This window comes from Macaca mulatta, chromosome 9 (assembly GCF_049350105.2).
Source record: "Macaca mulatta isolate MMU2019108-1 chromosome 9, T2T-MMU8v2.0, whole genome shotgun sequence".
NCBI lineage: Eukaryota > Metazoa > Chordata > Mammalia > Primates > Cercopithecidae > Macaca > Macaca mulatta.
Genome location: NC_133414.1, coordinates 63,199,775 through 63,217,397, shown reverse-complemented (window position 1 = coordinate 63,217,397; position 17,623 = coordinate 63,199,775). Strand labels below are relative to the sequence as shown.

Below are 17,623 nucleotides of genomic sequence, written 5' to 3'. Positions count from 1 at the left end.
CATGATATTTGGAATATGTACAGATCGTTTCTGTAGGAGATTAAAGAAAAGAAATAGGTATACATTGTAAAATGGCTAAATTGAGCTAATAAACATTTATATTACCTCATATACTTATCATCTTTGTGGTGAGAACACCTAGAATCTATTCTCTTAGTGATTTTCAAGAATATAATACCGTACTTTGTGACTAACTATAGTCTCCATGTTGTAAACAGATCTCTTGAACTGCTTCCGCCTGTCTAACTGAAACTTTGCATCCTTTGAAAACCATGTTCCTTACCCCCACGCCCACCTCCCAAGATCATCTAATGTGAATCGATCATTCAATAAATGTTGTTAAACACTTAAAGAGCTAATTCTGATCTATTTTTTTTTTTTTTTTTTTTTTTTTTTTTTGAGACGGAGTCTCGCTCTGTCGCCCAGGCTGGAGTGCAGTGGCCGGATCTCAGCTCACTGCAAGCTCCGCCCCCCGGGTTTACGCCATTCTCCTGCCTCAGCCTCCCGAGTAGCTGGGACTACAGGCACCCGCCACCTCGCCCGGCTAGTTTTTTGTATTTTTAGTAGAGACGGGGTTTCACCGTGTTAGCCAGGATGTTCTCGATCTCCTGACCTCGTGATCCGCCCGACTCGGCCTCCCAAAGTGCTGGGATTACAGGCTTGAGCCACCGCGCCCGGCCTCTGATCTATTTTTATAAGAGATATCACTTTCGTCAAAATCTCGGATATTAGCTTAGAGCAAAGATTTAATAGTTTTAAAAAATCAGCCATAACAAAATAACAAAAACAATAATATAAACAAAACCAAACCTACCAATCAAGAAATTATAGAGTATATTTTCATAATTTTATAGACTGCCCAAGCATTTCAGCAAAACAAAGCCACACTGAAAAATATTGACAAGTTTGTGTGCATAAAACTGTCAATCTTGTTTATGGGAAAAAATGCAATAAGCAAAGTTAAAATTTAAATGACAAGCCAGGAAAAAATATTTTTGATTGTGTATGACAAACATGAAGTTAATATTACTTGATGGGATCTGAGCTCTGCACTGTTTCTCTAGCACAGGGCAGCTGTTGAAATCTCTGGTCAGTGCTTGCTTTCCTCTGGATTCCTTGGAGTCTTGGCCTGTACCAGTGCAGCTTAGGAGTCAGCCAAGAACTTGAGAGGGGTTATGTACAGATTTGGGGGCTCTCCCTCTGTTGGTCTCTTCTTTCTGGAATTCCTCCTCCCTCCTCAATTTCAGCTGCTCTGGAAGCCCTGATTCTGGACTGATTCTTCATCCCAGCCTGTTGGCCTCTTTCTGCTGGAGTTGTAGCCACACCTCACCCCACTCCCACCTACATAATTCCAGACCCCCAGCACTGCAGAGTCTGAGGAGTAACCTCAGTTACTGATCAAAATCAGTTCTTTAAATGTTTAACAACATTTATTGAATAATCAATCCTTTATTCACAGTTTAAAAGTGTAGCTCTGTCATATTTAGGTGACTAGATGTGCTGATTTGTTTCTGGTGTCTGTTCGTTCTATTCCCTTAATCTGTTTATTTATCCTTCTGCTAGTCTCACAATGTTTTACTACAGTAAATTTCTTGAAGGAAAATTTGTATTATTTTAATTATTTTTATGTACAGAAAACTCAACAGTGTACATTTAACTCAGTTTAGTGGCAAGTTCTTTAGCCTTTGCCTTCTTGAGCTTGGCGATACGAACCACAGACTTGGGACCTAGGACATTGCCGCCCCAGTGACAGCAGATCTCATCGTATCTGTCATTGTAATTGGTCCTGATACCTTCCACCAGCTTAGCCAAAGCGCCTTTGCCTTCCGAGTTCACCTGTGTGAAGGCGACAGTGGCGCAGGTCTTCCTGTAGACTAGATGGCCCAGTCTTGCCTTCCCCTTGATGCAGTAAGGGACCCCCATTTTACGACACAGGGCAGGCAAGAAGACAACCAGCTCAATGGGATCCATGTCGTGTGCAATCACCATTGGCTGAGCTTTCTTATTCTCCACCAAGGTGATGATGATGTTAACTCCTGCTTGAAGGACAGATGGTCTCTTAATGGGGACTTCCCCTTTGCCAGCAGTTTTCTTCTGGGCCGGGGCCAACAGCCTCTGCTTCTTCTCTTGCTTTGTCTCTGGTCTGTACTTGTGAGTAGCTGTTTGGCGATCCAGGGCCTGGGTGAACTGGTTAATCGCAGAAGGCACTTTCAGCTGCTTATAGAGGATGGCTCTCTGCCTCTGCAACCTAATATAGCGGGGCCATTTCACAAAGCTGGTGAGGTCTCTTTGGGGCTGGATGTCCTGTCCAATGCCAAAATTCTTAGGCCTTTTCTCAAATGGGGGATTCACCACTTTGTTGGCCTCCTGCTTCTTCATGACAGCAGGGGCCGGAGCCACCTTCTTCCCCTTGGCCTTCTTTCCTTTCGATATCTTGGGCAGTGGGAGGGGAGACTATTACAGTAATTTTATGGTACTTATTTTATTTGTGTCTGGCAAGACATGGGCCTCTGCTTGTTCGTTCGTTCTTTCTTTCTTTCTTTCTTTCTTTCTTTCTTTCTTTCTTTCTTTCTTTCTTTTTCTTTCTTTCTTTCTTTTCTTTCTTTTTTCCTAAAATTTCTCCAAGGTTTGCATGTATTTAACCCTGCAGATGGCATTTACAATTAACTTCTCAGTTAGTTGTTTATAAGGTTCTTGTGGTGTGTGGATCCTTTGAGTCCAGGAGTTCGAGACCAGCCTGGGCAACAAGGGGAAACCCCATCTCTACTAAAAATACAAAAATTAGCTGGGCCTGGTAGCCCTTGTTTGTAGTGCCAGCTAGTTGAGAGGCTGAGGTTGGAGGTTCGTTTGAACCCAGAAGGCAGAGGTTGCAGTAAGCTGAGATCATGTCACTGTTTGTGTGTTTGTGCTTATGTTCACACTGCATTAGATGAAGGGTTATTTTGAGAACTTGGATACAGTACGGTGCTTTGGAACTTGTGGGCGAGTAGAGGGGACGGGATGGGCGCAGCGAGGTTGCAGGGGGCTTCCATTGCTGTGGTTGCGGCAGCAAAGCCTCTCTAATGGGATCCACCACTTCTCTAAGGCACCTGCCCTCCTTGTTAGCCCGCAGCCGCAGACTCCAAGGTCCCGGGATAGGTGGGGTCAGAGAAATGCAGGGCTCTGGCCAGAGGGACCCTCGGCAGCTCCCTGCGGTTCCCGTGAGGCCCAGGCAGCGGTTCTGGCACTCCAGCTAGGGTCGCTCTCGGACTGGAGGGCGCGGAGGATACACGGAGCCGTTTGCCTGGCTCCGCGCTCGGCTGTCTTAGCTCACGGGGCGACCTCGGGGACGCCCAGCGTCCACCCTCTCCCCCTGCGCCGCGTCTAAGCAGCCAGCCCCAGCGGCCGGAGGGTCGCGTTGGTTGGGGCGTGGGGCAGCTGGAGGGCTGAAGGTCCCCAGCGCCGCCTCCCGGGCGAGGGGCGGAGGCGCGGATCGCCGAAGTCAGCCCGCCCCAGGTTCGGCACCCTGGAGCCCGAGTGCATCCCAGCCCTCGCCGCATCCAGCGCTGGCTGGCGGCCAGTCCCCCAGCCTGTGGCTCCAGGATGCGCTTAACGCTGTCCCCCATACCCCAGAACCCTCCTTAGAAACAGGCGCACCCTGCCACCCATTACCCATCCCGAAAACACACCCCTGCAGGGCCAGCCTCATGTTTACACTGCACACAGTAAACATTAGCCCCCCAATCACTTTTTTAAAATTATGTGCTCTTTAGGGAATAACATTTCAGTTTAAATATTTCGGGAATTGATTTCAGAGCGTGTAATGGGGTAACCTTAGAGCGATAATTTTGATGTATTCAAATCAATGGTAAACATTTCTACAAATGGTGGAAAAGGAGAACCACTTCAATTAAAATCGGGAGCTACAGACAGACACCAACTGTCACCACCATTGCTTAATATTGTTTTAGAGATCCAAACAGATGAAATTTAAAAATGAAATTAAGTGGCATGAACATCTAGTAAAAAAAACAAGGCCATCTATTATTCCTATAATTGGAAAACTAGAGACACAAGTTTTAAAAAAAAGTCTGGAGTATGTGAATTTGGGAAGTTTGCTCAACCAACCTGAACATACCCAAGGAGTGTTTGTCTACTCTAGGAACAAGAACCTTATAAATAAATTTCGTAAGAAAGCTACACAAATTTTATTTTAGACAAACCATAACATGGTAATGAAACAGAACAGTTCACAGTTTAGTTACGTAAACATCTGTTAAACTTAACAAAGTCACTCAATCCATATATGATGAATTAAAACTACTTTAAAAATAAATAAATAAAGGGTGTTGCTTAAGGTTTGAAAGGGGTTTTGAAGGATCTATTTGAACTTTGATTGGGGCAGCCAAGATGATTATTCTAATATCAGCAGAGGACTTTAACCATAATTGATCAGGTGCTACCTTTAGCGGGTTTTGTAATTTTCATTACTCAATAATTCAGTGTCTTCTATGGCAATATAGACTGCAATTAAATTAGATTTTGAAAAATTTGTTATGTCTAGTAACTCAGTTTTATCATCTAATTCTAAATACATTTTCCTTTTTTGGGGAGAAAGAAATGTATTATATAATTCTAAGTCTTTTTCTATAAGATGGATGGGAGCTGATTCAACCAAAAGGAAAACATAAGTCCCTTGTAAGTGAAATAGCTGAAAAGCTACAGGCTGAGATTTATAAGCCAATACAGGAGTATTTGTGACACCCACCATTTGAATTTTTTGTTTACTCCAAGGAATGAATCTTGTAATAAGGTTAGGTGTATTATAGATAATGTGGCTCCAGTGTCAACAAAAGCTTGTGTTCATTCCCCATTTAAAATAATTTTTTTTCCCAAAGTAGAGCCAGGGTCATAAACACAAATATTTAATTTAAATTTCCTGAGAAAACCAATTTCCTGGTCCTGGTGAGAATCAGGAAATTCCTGAACTATGTCTTTAAGTTTTACCTTTGACCATGATTGAGAAACTAGGGTAAGTTCTCGCCTACCAGACACTGGCTGTTTGAGAAATGGAGCAGAAGGAGGAGGAGGAGGAGGTGTATCTGGGCAAGGTACTAAAGGATAAAGAGAAGGAGGAGATAATAAAGGATAATAAAGAATAAAGAGACAGAGGAGCTGAGGGAGGAGAATAAATTTCAGCAGTCTTTAATTCAGAATTTTTTAAGACAACTTTTTATTCTCTTGTAAAGAAATAACTTTATTATAACCTCTTTAGAAGCATCCAAGTATCATTGAAAATAACTCTCCCAATTATTTTGTTTTATCTTATAGCTGGCTTTTTCTAATTGCGCACACAATTAAATTAGTTTAGGCATTTCAAAGGTACTACATTTTGTCCATTGCAACTTAGGATTTTCTTAGGTCAAGTAAGACCATTTTTCCAAATATTGACAGGAGGTGGTGCCATAAGTATTGTACATAAATCCAGCTGGAGTTTCTAAAGATGGATTCTTTCTTAAAGAGGACTCAGTTTTAGATGGAAGATGGACCATAATTTGGATTTTCTTTTTAAGTGACCAAAGACTCAAAAAGAAAGATGGTTTTTTTTTAATTTTTTAATTTTTTAAATTTTATTTATATATTTATTTTGAGATGAAGTCTCTCTCTGTCACCCAGGCTGGAGTACAGTTGCACTATCTCAGCTCACTGCGACCTCTGCATCCCAGGTTGAAACGATTCTCCTCCCTCAGCCTCCCAAGTAGCTGGGATTACAGGTGCCTACCACCATACCTGGCTAATTTTTGTATTTTTAGCAGAGACAGGGTTTCACCATGATGGCTAGGCTGGTCTCGAACTCCGCATGTTGGGCTCCACCCACCTTGGCTCCCAAAGTGCTGGGATTACAGGTGTGAGCCACCGTGCCCAGCTGGAAAAGATGTTTTGGATCTAGTATTCTGCTTAACAGGGATTACTCCTCGAGGTGTCACCCATGAGTCACTTCTACCCTCTTATGTGTTTCAGTGAAACCCAGAAATTTCTGGGGGCTTAGGGCCCTGGGATACCAACCCTTCATGTGTGCCCAACAGGTTAATCAGATTTCCCCACATGTTCTTCCTTGGGGTTTCCCTGTAGGGACCTTACACAGCAGAAGCTGTGATCTGTGACACTCCTGTGTGGCCTCAGTTACCTAAGGTGCCTTTCAGGTGGGAGGAACAGTGGCTGTTATTTAGGACTGTCTCAGGGCAAGTATATCACATCCTCAGACAAAGCCTTTTATGAATTTTTGGTCACTCGAAAAGAAAATCTAAATGTCAATTTTAACCAAGCTCCAAAACCTGGCCAGTTTAAAACCTCACATTTAGCTTAAGCCACAAGCATTCACTTTCTCTTTTTAAAAAGAAACTGATTTCTATTTAACCAATTTTTTTTTGAGACAGAATCTCACTCTGTCACCCAGACTGGAGTGCAGTGGTGCAATGTCAGCTCACTGCAATCTCCACCTACTGGGTTCAAGCAATTCTCTTACCTCAGCCTCCCAAGTAGCAGGGACCACAGACATGCATCACCACGCTCAGCTAATGTTTTGTATTTTTAGTGGAGATTGGGTTTCACCATGTTGGCCAAGCTGGTCTTGAACTCCTGGCCACAAGTGATCCAACCGCCTCAGCCTCCCAAAGTGCTGGGATTACAGGTGTGAGCCACTGCACCCAGCCCCAAAGTTTGAATGAGAGAAAAGTTGCAAACTTTAGCAAGCGAAACAGGCAAAATCTTAACCTCAGGGGAAAGTAAAACTACAAACTTGCAGAAGTTTGTAACAGAATCTCTGGAGAAATAACAATAAAGTGACTACCTCAAAGCCAAAAGTTGAGCTTCAATTCTAGCTCTACTGAGTGTGGAACTGGGTTGCTTGAATGAAGTCTGAATCTCAGCCAGAACCAGGAAGATATGAAACCTGAGAGAAGTCTTACCAGAGACCCCCGCCAGCTCTGATGAGGTCAGACGAGTAAAAACCGCTCATGCTGGTACCAAACCTTCGAGTGCCAGCAAAGCAACGAGGATTGCAGGAGGCTTGCTTCAGGTCCTATCTGCAGTTGCCAAAATGTCAACTTAAAATAATCAAAAGGATCAGAGTCTAATTTAAAGAGAGTGTATTCAAATACAAAGTTTGAGGATGGCCCACTCAGAAACATCAACAGCGAAGAGATGGAGGCAGTGTTCTGAAGTAGAGAAATTAGGGTTTCATTTATAGATGCAGAGACAGAGATGTTTTTAGCAGGATTACAACATTTTTCAGATGAAGTTGGCACATACTTCCAGCAATTTGATTGATGATAGGCATTGCATCCTTTTTGGAAAGGGTACATTTAGCATTTTTAATATAATGGTTGTAACAGTCATGGGTTTTCTGTCATCTGGTTTAGGCAAAGTAGGACAACAAAGGGGAAGTTAATCTATAACAAGAGTCGTTAATTAAGAAGGCAGGAGGCTTTTGTCCCTGATATAATTTAATTCTCTCTAGTCATTGTACAGAACAAAAAAATAAGAAAGCAAGTTAATCTATAATCTGAGAAACAGAAGTTGGAACCATATGTGACTAAGATCACATTCACATTTCTCTCAAGGTTTAAAGTGGGTTTTTTTGGGTTCCAACAACTTTTAAATTATATTTATTTTCACACAAGAAAGCAGGAGGGATGGGACCGGAAACTGGCTTTCAGTGCTATTTCATTTTTAAAGAATGTGCTTGCATCAAGTAGATCACAAATGAAAACCACAACAAACCCAGAAACTCCCTTGTTCTGACAGGAGCTCTCACGCATCAATCTCATCATGTGGTGACTCGCCCCTGTCCCCTGCTGGGGACACAGAGTCCTTGGCGGGGACACATGGGCAGGAGCAGCTGCTCTTCACACTGGTGTGAAATCGTAGGCTTCTGGTCCTCCGGGAGAAACTGTTAAGTTTTTGCTACCAGAACTAGGATTCTAGGAGGCTTTTAGATGATTAGGAAGAGGCTGAGACTCCTGGTGGGGACTCCTGCTGGGGAGTTTCTGGACCGCAGCCCTCTTGGTGTGAAAAGAGCAGAGGACAGGGCCAGGCTAGAGGGTCTGCACTCTGGGGCTGGAATTGGGACCCAGCTCTGGGCCTCCACTCTCAGTGTCAAATGTAGGGGCAGCCCCAAGCGTTGGAAGTCGCCCTGCACCCTGGCAGCCGCCTCTTGGTCTCTGTTTCCCATGCCGTGCTCTCTGCCCCACCCTCCTAGGAAGGCCCAGAAGCTTCCAGTCAGGCCTGCAGCAAAGTCTGCTCCTGTCCCTCCAGTGAAACGCTGCCCCAGACGTCACTCGCCCACTCAGGCTGTGCTATGGGGGCAGCTGCCACACTCTGGGGTCCCCTGGTCTCCCAAGGAGTCCCCGCCCTCACAGAGTGTTGGTCAGCTCTTCTAGCTTTGAGGAATTGCAGTATACCTATGGAAATGGGTAGGCCAGAGTTGCAGCCAGGTGTCGGGGCTCAGGGTTCTGAATGGACAGTGAGGCCTCGAGGACCAGGTAGTTCTTTCAGACTCAGGCTGGCTTGGGGGACCCAGACAGAGCAAACAACCAGGCCTGCAGGGGCCAGGGACTTGGTGCAGGCAAAGCCTAGGAAGGAACAGCTCATAAGACCCCCAGGCAGTTCTTGGGGAGACCCAGAGGACTCCATCCCTCCCCGTCGCTGCCTAATCATAGCTCTGAACACCCCTCATCTTCTTCACTGCTCTTAACTTTTTCTGTGCCAGGAACCCCTTTAGAGTCCTGTGCAGCATATGGAGTCCTTTTCAGAGGTGCTCTTATTTTACTGTATTTTAACATCTTTTTATTGAGACAAGATCTTGTTCCGTCACCCAGGCTGAGTGCAGTGGCATGATCACAATTCACTGTAGCCTCAACCTCTCGGCTACATCCAGACAATTTTCTGTAGAGATGGGGTCTCACTATGTTGCCCAGGTTGGTCTCAAACTCCTGCCCTCAAGTGATCTTCTCACCTCAGCCTCTGAAAGTGCTGGAATTGCAGGCGTGAGCCACTGTACCCAACCCCAGGAGTGCTTTTTTTTTTTTTTAACTAGAGTCTTGCTCTGTTGCCCAGGCTGGGGTGCAATGGCACAATCTCAGCTCACTGCAACCTCTGCCTCCCAGGTTCCAGCGATTCTCCTGCCTCAGCCTCCCCGGTAGCTGGGATTATAGGCATGCGCTACCATGCCTGGCTAATTTTTGTATTTTTAGTAGAGACAGGGTTTTGCCATGTTGGCTAGGCTGGTTTTGCACTCCTGACCTTAGGTGATCTGCCCACCTTGTCCTCCCAAGTTGCTGAGATTACAAGACTGAGCCACTGGGCTGGGCCTAGGAGTGCTTTTAATGTGTAAGACAAAATACATAGGATTGCAAAGTAAGCCAGTGACATTAAACTGTTGTTACCAAAATATTAAACAATAAACTTGTAATCAGGTAAACTATGTGCTTCTTCATTTAATGAACCAACCACAGAATCTGGTGGCAGGTCTATGCAGGACTGTGATTTTGAGGTAGTGATGAACAAAACCAATATGGCAAGTTATCTGCAACAACTCTGCTGTCATATAGAAGAAGTGATGATTCCCATTGGTCACAAAGTCCCAGGAAGACTACTGCAGAGGTTTTGCCCTTGTTCGTAATGGAGGGAAAACCTACATTTCAGCTAGAGGTTACTGCCCTGAATTCTACCCACAGACACCAGGCCTCCTGGCCCCTCCTACCTCATAGCTTCAGCTCCTGTGCCTGTCTGCCCTGGGCACCAGGTGCCTGGATCCTTCATCACCACTGCTTCTCCACACTCTTCAGAGGTTTAGGTCCTGGCAGAGGCCTGAATCCAGCTTGGGCCCCCAGGCTGCAGGTCATAGAAGAGGGGAGAGTTTGCTCCCTGGCCCAGTCAGAAAATAACAGCAACATCCAGAGCAGAGATGAAGCTGGGAGCCAGGGGAGCTGGAGCAAATGAGGTAGGGGAGAGGGAAACACATTAGATCCATGTAGGTATGTGGCTGAAGGCTGGCTGTGACTTTGTGTTACACAGCATTTAAAAAAATCCCAGTGTTTAGGCTATACCACAGGCCAACTAAATCGGAGTCTCTGGGGGTAGGCTATCATTAATAATCCAGGTGGCATAACATTTTAAATTCCCAGGTAATCATCTTGGGGATGTGCTGTACAAACATGGAAGCCCCACGGGCACCAAGATGTTACCTCTCCTGCTTCAGCAGCCCCTGTAAGATTGGAGCCTGGATTCTGGGTGAGGCATAAGCTGAGTACTCTGCATGCCTTCTTATGAGGCCACTCGGAAGCCCTGAGAGGCAGGTGTTAGTATCTCCATTCTATGGGTGAGGAAACTGAATCTCAGAGCTGTGTGGTTCCTTGTCACTTCCCAGTTCCCTGTAGCAAATATTGGCAAGGCTGGGATGCCCGCCAAGGTTGACCTGATCGTGTTGGGCCTGATGGGAGATGGAATTTACACTGTTTTTACAGCTTGGGGAGTTTGCCTGCAATGCTGACATGTCTACAGTCACAAATTCGAATGCAGGATTTTCTTTATTTTCTTTCTTTCTTTCTTTCTTTCTTTCTTTCTTTCTTTCTTTCTTTCTTTCTTTCTTTCTTCTTCCTTTCTTTCTTCCTTTCTTTCCTTTCCTTTCTTTTTTTTTTTTTTTTGAGACGGAGTCTTGCTGTGTCGCCCAGGCTGGAGTGCAGTGGCCGGATCTCAGCTCACTGCAAGCTCCGCCTCCCGGGTTTTTACGCCATTCTCCTGCCTCAGCCTCCCGAGTAGCTGGGACTACAGGCGCCCACCACCTCGCCCGGCTAGTTTTTTTTTGTATTTTTTAGTAGAGACGGGGTTTCACCATGTTAGCCAGGATGATCTCGAACTCCTGACGTCGTGATCCGCCCGTCTCGGCCTCCCAAAGTGCTGGGATTACAGGCTTGAGCCACCGCGCCCGGCTCCTTTCCTTTCTTTCCTTTCTTCCTTTCTTTCTTTTTCTTTCTCACTCTGTCACCCAGGCTGGAGTGCAGTGACTTGATCTTGGCTCACTGCAACCTCTGCCCAAGTTCAAGTGATTATCTGGCCTCGGCCTCCCAAGTAGCTGGGACTAGAGGTGCCCACTACCACACCCGGCTGATTTTTATATTTTTAGTAGAGACAGGGTTTTTCCATGTTGGTCAGGCTGGTCTCGAATTCCTGACCTCAGGCAATCCACTCGCCTCAGCCTCCCAAAGTGCTGGGATTACAGGTGTGAACCACCGCATCTGGCCCGAAGGCAGGGTTTTCATTCAGACTCTTGCAGTGCCACTCATGCACTGCTGAAATCAGCGAGGGGTTGCAGGGCAGTCACAGAACAGACCCAGAGACACATCTCTATGCCAGAATAGGTCTTCACTAAGAACATCTCTGATGTTTCCTGTAGATTTCCATCCTGCTTCATTTGTCTTTTACACCTCTCCTCTCTGCAAGGTCAGAAACTGCCCTGGGCTGTCATAAATCAAAGTGGGTGACTCTCTCCCTCAGACAAATGCCCCACTTTGTAGGGAATGACTCAGACACTTGATTGTGATCAGCTATAATATTTTGAGGAAGAAAAGTGCTGTTCCAACAAGTTACCAAAAGGACAGAAAGGTATATAATCCATGGGTCTCTGTTCCTCTCTCTGTGTACCCCAATTAGAGTGCTCCGTGTGCAAACAAGGAAATGTCAAAGGTGCTAAGGAATTTCTTTTTTTTTTTTTTTTTTTGAGATGGAGTCTCGCTCTGTCGCCCAGGCTGGAGTGCAGTGGCGCGATCTCGGCTCACTGCAAGCTCCGCCTCCCGGGTTCACGCCATTCTCCTGCCTCAGCCTCCCGAGTAGCTGGGACTACAGGCGCCCACAACCGCGCCCGGCTAATTTTTTGTATTTTTAGTAGAGACGGGGTTTCACCGTGGTCTCGATCTCCTGACCTTGTGATCCGCCCGCCTCGGCCTCCCAAAGTGCTGGGATTACAGGCGTGAGCCACCGCGCCCGGCTGGAATTTCTTTTTAAAAATCCTATAGCAAGCTCTGGATTTCTGCTGCGTGTTCCCAAAGCATGTGAAATACAGGACCACCCACTGGCTGGGGTTTTTTTACATCCACATGGCTCTCTCGGGAGTAGTAAATTTTCACATAAAAGTTTGTTCTTTTAGCTTTCCTCATGTTTTCCTCAGTCATTCTGTTTCCCAATTCCTGTCTCTCATCTGATCCTCTCAAAAGAAGCCTCCAGCAACGGGAGGAACAGGCCACTCTGGGGCATGGCTGTGTCATCATTCTACACAGCCGTGCCCCATGGTAGAATGATGTCCACTCTACATCAGGCTTGCCTGAGGTGGCCATGGTGTCTTAGGCAAACCGGAGTGTGGCTCAGTGCTGTAGGAGTTTAATGAATGCATGGCACTCAGATGGGTGTGACGTTGGAGCCCCCCAGACCAGACTCGCTGAGACGATACACGCAAACTTGGCAGGCCGGGCACTGGGGACAGCCCTGAGCATCCAGGGTCAGCACCCCAGGCCAGGAGATGTGGGTGCCATCAGCAAGAAATCAGGTGGTACCACAGGTGCTCCAGTCAGGACAGGAAATGACCTCACCATGCTTTGCAGACTCTATCCATCATCAGCCCTCCTTGGAGCCGCGGCTCCGTCCCCGTCGGCTTCCTTTGGCCAGGATAGGCTGCACAGGGGAGAACGCAGTGGGAGCACTCCTGAGCGGGAGTGAGGGGAGGGAGGAGCCATGGAGAGCAGGGTGGGCCACGGGGGAGACTGACAAGACCTCAGAATGTTAGCAGGGCCACCGGGTCATTTGGCTGGCTCCCAGCGGGCAGGCCCACACTTAGGCGGCGGGGGTGATGTCCCCAGGCCAGGGGCAGGTAAAAGGGCAGAGCTGCACCTGGGGTTCTATGGTTTAAGGTGGCAGAAAACTGAGTTTCTGCGTTTCTTTTTTTTTTGAGACAGAGTCTCGCTCTGTCATCCAGGCTGGAGTGCCGTGGCGCGATCTCAGCTCACTGCAAGCTCTGCCTCCCAGGTTCATGCCATTCTCCTGCCTCAGCCTCCCGAGTAGCTGGGACTACAGGTGCCCGCCACCATACCCAGCTAATTTTTTGTATTTTTAGTAGAGACGGGGTTTCACCATGTGAGCCAGGATGGTCTTGATCTCCTGATCTCGTGATCTGCCCACCTCGGCCTCCCAAAGTGCTGGGATTACAGGCATGAGCCACCGCGCCCAGCCGAGTTTCTGTGTTTCTAACTCCTCCCCTCAAGCCATAGGGAAGAAGGTCCCATCCTGAAAGGGTTTGCCAGCTTCCAGAGGAGGGAGGGAGGCCCCAGGTGAGCTGCTGGCCAGATGCCTACAGGACTGTGCTTGCTAAGACATTTAATATTCCCCTGGCAACAGCTCCTGGGTGTTTCCTAGTAGTCTCTGAATAACCAGATAGCCTCTTCCAGTCCCGGGATAAGGAAACCGATCCCCAGAAGTGGACAGGATGGGCATGGCATGGGAGGGGCATAGCAGTATTGCTTGCTGGGCTGGGCTGGAGGGCAGGGAGCCCCGTCTCCTCTCTGGACAGCCGGTACTGTGGCCAGAAATACAGAAACGCAGGGGCCAGGAGCCTCCAGGGCTCCTAGCTTTTCTTTCAGCTCTTCTTGCAAGGGCTTTCAGAAAATATGTACGGGAGACAGGAATAATGGGGCCCATAGGCCCATAAGTAAAGTCAGTATCCATCAGGGGTTGTGGGCAGTGGCCAGGACGGCTGGTTCATTCCAGTCCCCCAGAGCGTGGTTATGCGTCTGCCGAGGGCCTGCTGCTGAGTCGTTTCTAAATAGCACACTTCCTGTTTCTGCTGCCCCGGCCTGGCCCTCGACCCTCTGTGCAGCCCCAGGGCAGCTCTCGGGCCTCCTGCTCTTGTGGCCCTGCTACTCCCCTGAGGATGTGGGGCTAGAAAGCTTTTCCCACCTCCAACCATGCCAGCGAGGTGTGAAGAGCAGGCAGCAGTCAGTGCGGAGCTGTGGGCCGGGGCTAAGTGTACTACTGCGCACGCTCTCAGTCCTCTGCATCTCCCTGGAGCGATGAGGGGCAGAGCAGAGGTGATGGGCCATAGACTCCTAGGCCAGGCTGAGCAGAAGGGTGGCTTAGGCTGATCCAGAGGCTGGCCAGGGAGCGAGCCACCAAATGCTGCCCACCCAAGAGCCTCTGTGGGTTACATGGGAGGGCTAACCTGCAGGCCATGGGTTGGGGACACACCATCTACTGGCTACGGCGGCGGGTGGGGGTGGGTGGAAGGAAGGACATCACGTCTGTAGTGACAGCTGTTGTGTGCTCCATCACCCTTGCCCTGCTCTGCTCTCTGTTGCAGGAACCACATCTCCCCAGTTTCCTTCCCAGGTTTGTGGGTAGGCCTGACCATGGCGGGGCTCCTGCGGAAGATGGGAGGCCAGAGTTGGCGGTGAGGGCCCCACACCCCTGCTCTGCTCACCACGCACCTCTCTAACAGCCAGCCGTGCCTCCTTGTGAGCGCCCTGCCTTGGTGGCACCCAGCTGGAGAGCCCCAGCCCCTGGAATCACAGCAGCCCCTTCCTCCTGTGGTCCTTCCAGCCTCGGCCACAGCAGTGCGCTCCACTGGCGCTCATCTCTGGGGTGCCTCAGTGTCCCTTCAGATCGGCTCTTCCACCACCTGTTACCAACCCCTGAAGTCCTCCCAAGCGTCTATACCAGCACCTCTCCCATTTAATGTGAGGCCATCCTCGTGCATCCACACCTGATCACAGGTCTGGGAAGTCTGCGCTTCTAACAAGCTGCAGGAGGGGTGCACATCAGCAGCCAGTCCTCCAGCCACACTTTGAGAAGCAAGGACCAGGGAGATTCTGGGTTTCCTGATACTATGTGTCAGGTGCTCTGCTAGGCAATGGGTCTCAAAGATGAACAAAACCAACCTGTCTGCATTCCAAGGAGGGAGACAGACACGGTCAGACCACAATCACTGTAAATGACACTATCACCATCCGTGGATGCTCTGAGGGATGGACAGGAGGAGGTGAACAGCTGGGCCCTTGGCAGTCTTGGGGAGGTGGTATTTGAGCTGAGACCCAGAGTAGGGGACAGGGGAAGGTTTCAGGAGCAGTGTGTGAGCAGAGGCTGGGTGACCAGAGGAGCTGTGTGCCTTCAGTGATCTGAGAGGAGGCCAACCTGGTCTCCAGGCACGGAGCTAGGCAGGTTCAGTGGCTCCTCCTCTCTCAGCAAGAGAAGATTCACCTGAACTCAGCTTCCCAAGGGATCAGGCCTCCTCCTCCTGCAAGGCCTAATCCAGCTTTCAGCAAGGTCTCCAGGTGCTGGCAGTTGGAGCTCTCAGACACCTCCCCAATCAGCTGGCAGTCACACCCAGACTGCCCGGCGCCTGAGCTCGGCTGCTCGTCCCGCAAACAAGGCTACTCTGGAGCATGCATGGAAAAGGGGCAAGAGCAAGGGCAGGTCCCTGGGGACACTGAGCCCCATGCAGTGACAGCAGCCTGGCCTATGCACGCACAGAGGAAATGACGTGCCTCTTGCTGCTGAGCCTTGGTGTTATGTGCTTCCCCCTAAAGCCCACTTCTTATCCCCACATACCAGGTGATGTAGTACCTCCCTCCACCCGCCTTGCCACATTTGGGCTCTGTCTCTGTCTTAAGAGCTATGGAAGCCACCAAAGGGTTAAGTGTAGGATTATCTGGAATTTGTTTCCACCTGCCTTTAAGGCTGCATCAGGAAGCAAGGGCTGGAAGGGAGGAACCAGAACAAAGGGGGCCACAGGAGGGGAAATGTCACTATCAGTGCAGGGGTCCCTGGGACCATCGGCAACCTTGGCACCAAGCACTGAGGTCAGCCTGCCCCTGGGAATGGCACCAGGGGAGGAGGAGATGCCCAGGATGGTCTCCAAGGGAGTGGGAGACCAGCCAGAGTGGGGACTGGGAAGACTCTGAGGACCCCTTCCACACCTGTTCCTGCGTTGAGATTCTTGGATGGCACAGGCCCCTGAGACCATCAATGATCCCAGGTCTCCAGAGGCTGGGCCCCACCCTGAGCCAAGCCTGCAGAGGAGGAGAAGTGCTGAGGGAAGGTGAGCACAGCCAGGCACCCAGGAAGACAGGAGCCACCTGGTCGGAGGGGGGTGATGGAAGGCCAGGGTTTCCACAGGTCAGACCACAGCTTCCAGCCAGGACAGCTTGGGCAGCAGTAGTCGTAGGAGACACCTGGAGGCTGAGGCTGCCCACACGGCCCTCCTGGCTCCATTGGATGGCAGGCTCCAGGCAGACGAGCTGCCAGGTTGGTGTGGGGTGCCAAGGTTAGGAGCATGAGAGCGATGGGGGGCCTCCCCAGTGGGACAGAAGCACAGGAGTGAGGGGATTGGGCCCTGAGGAGATCTCAGTGTCACCCGCAAGGGCTGCAGTGTGCAGGCCATGGAGAAAGGACATTGTCAGGTGAGATGTTGGCTTCCAAAGGCCCCAGGCGGGGGGCTCCGATTCCTCCGACCTTTCCCTGAGGTGCTCCTTTGAGGTCTGTGGCACCCTGGGTATGGCATGTGGATTCCCGCCTCTTGTGTCCACCTGACAAGCACTTCTCCCCTGGACTCCCGTGCCTGCTCCATCACTTGCACCTTGTCTTAATTAGCAGGTTAGAGAGTGGGGTCCATATTGAATGGGACGTTGTGTTGACTCAGAATTGCTCCCAGCTGCGAGGAATTGTTAAACCCCTACATTAAAATGCAAACAGCTGGCATTGAGCCTAGGGACAGAAAGCAAAGCCAGCCCTTCAGCCTCACAGGGTGGCCTCTGTGAGCCAAAGCCCTGAAGTGGAAGAGCCTCAGGAGGAGGGCAGTGTGAGCCATGGGCTGGCAGCTGCAGGAAGTGCAGCTCCGCTCCCAGTGAGGATGCTCCCACTTCTGCTTAAACCTGGGGCTCTGGGAGAACTATAAAGACTGGGGGAACTTCTGGAAGAGGAGTAGTATCTCTGTCCACTCCAGGGCTCCACCACTCCCAGCACTGTGCCAGGACATGGCCTCCGCATAGGATGACCGCTGCCTGGTCGGGCTCCCCTAAACACAGCCTCTGTGGCAGGCCTAGCCTGAGCGGCCCTCCCTGGCAGCCGTGTATTCAGCTTCCCTTCTCTCCAGCTCCTGCTGCCTCCTCTAAGACAGGGCAAGGGGCAGGCCCGGGGTCCCCTCCACTTCTGACATCCAGTCAACTTGAATCAGGCCTGCAGGCCTGGGTGAGTTCCTGGGACTCTTCCAAAAATTAAAAAATCTTTATACTTTAAAAATTTCTGCCAGGCCCGGTGGCTCACGCCTGTAATCCCAGCACTTTGGGAAGCCAAGGTGGGCAGATCACCTGAGGTCAGGAATTCGACCTGGCCAACATGGTGAAACCCTGTCTCTACTAAAAATACAAATATTAGCTGGGTGTGGTGGCAGGTGCCTGTAATCCCAGCTACTCAGGAAGCTGAAGCAGGATAATCGCTTGAACCTGGGAGGCGGAGGTTGCAGTGAGCCGAGATGGCACCATTGCCCTCCAGGCTGGGTGAGAGAGCAACACTCTGTCTCAATAAATAAATAAATCAAATTTAA

The 17,623-nt window shown here is 49.3% G+C and overlaps 1 pseudogene; it reads right to left on the bottom strand.

The window, feature by feature from the left end:
* Positions 1 to 1,653: 1,653 nt before the first annotated feature.
* LOC700045 (large ribosomal subunit protein eL8 pseudogene) lies at positions 1,654 to 3,032 on the bottom strand (annotated as a pseudogene).
* Between the last annotated feature and the right edge of the window lie 14,591 nt (positions 3,033 to 17,623).